The sequence below is a fragment of the Hyalella azteca genome, unplaced genomic scaffold, assembly GCF_000764305.2.
Source record: "Hyalella azteca isolate HAZT.00-mixed unplaced genomic scaffold, Hazt_2.0.2 contig4495, whole genome shotgun sequence".
In the NCBI taxonomy this organism is placed as follows: domain Eukaryota; kingdom Metazoa; phylum Arthropoda; class Malacostraca; order Amphipoda; family Hyalellidae; genus Hyalella; species Hyalella azteca.
In genome coordinates this window covers 1-1,356 of record NW_025934708.1, presented here as the reverse complement: position 1 = coordinate 1,356, position 1,356 = coordinate 1, and positions in this window count along the sequence as shown.

Below are 1,356 nucleotides of genomic sequence, written 5' to 3'. Positions count from 1 at the left end.
GTTTAGATCTATGAACAAGGCACGAAAAGGAAAAGAATCGGCGACAGGCCACATCAGGCCTACATTTCAGCGCCGACATCATTATGTTATGTTATGTTAAAACCTGGAGTTATCTAACCAAAAAATAAAAAATTGGAGGGGGTACTCTGACAGGCTTTAAATAATAGTTTTTTTTTTGTGGGTCACATTTTTAATTTTTTAGCCTATTAGATATACAAACTTTCTAAATTTTTCTATTGCATTAGCCGTTAATTTAGCCTCAGTATTAGACCTTTAATGCCCATTGACAAAATTTTTCTATGTGAAATAGTTTTTGAGTTTTAGGGGTTTTTGTTAAAAAAACGAAAAGTGGTCTAAGTTACCTGCCGCCCGCCGGTCTAAGTTAGTACCCCATTTTACGGTATCTAGTTCATAAATTTATTCAAATTAATATCTACATTTTGACTACATATGATGATGCTGAGATCCTTGATTGAGACACTTCACTGGTCTATCCTCTATAGGTAACTTAGTATTACCGAGTGGTCTAAGGCGCTGGAAGGCTGGATTTAGGCTCCAGTCTCTCCGGAGGCGTGGGTTCGAATCCCACCGCTGCCAGTCTGTTTTGTAACACTTTGCACACTAAATAGACTTTTACTTATAGTACCTATTCACTCTTGATACACTTGAAAGACCATAATACATTAATAGACATCGAAACTAATAGTAGCCTTAGTAGGCTAACAGGCAACCGCTGCTGCGCTGCAACACAATAAATTCTGATAGAATTGATCTTGCATGCAAATTTCCAACATTCAACACATCCAGGCACCAGGCTTGGTGTATAATTTGCATACACGCCACACGGTGCAGGACTGCAGGCTGATGAGGCTGTGGCTGCAGTCCTGCAGGCTGTGATGATTTTGATTTGAAGGCTTCGAGTGCTAATGCACTGCTCAGCCTTATCTCAGTCATTAGTTGGGGGCAACAGGAGAAAGCTTGGTCCCAGCCACAAGCCAGAGCACTCCAGGCAGGAAAGTGTCATCAACTAGTACCGGTCCACCGGACACTTGTCACATGCTGTGGCAATGAAACAGTGGGCAATGAGTCTTCTTTCTTTCTTTCTAATTTATTCTTATAGGAGCACTGGAAGCTAGTCCATAAAGCCCCTTGCCTAAACTGGGTTTAATTGGTACCGTAAAATGGGGTAACTTAGACCGGCGGGGTAACTTAGACCACTTTTCGTTTTTTTAACAAAAACCCCCACAACTCAAAAACGATTCGACATAGAAAAATTTTGTCAATGGGCATTGAAGGCCTAATACTGAGGCTACATAACACAATAGAAAGATTTGAAAAGTATGCATATCTAATAGG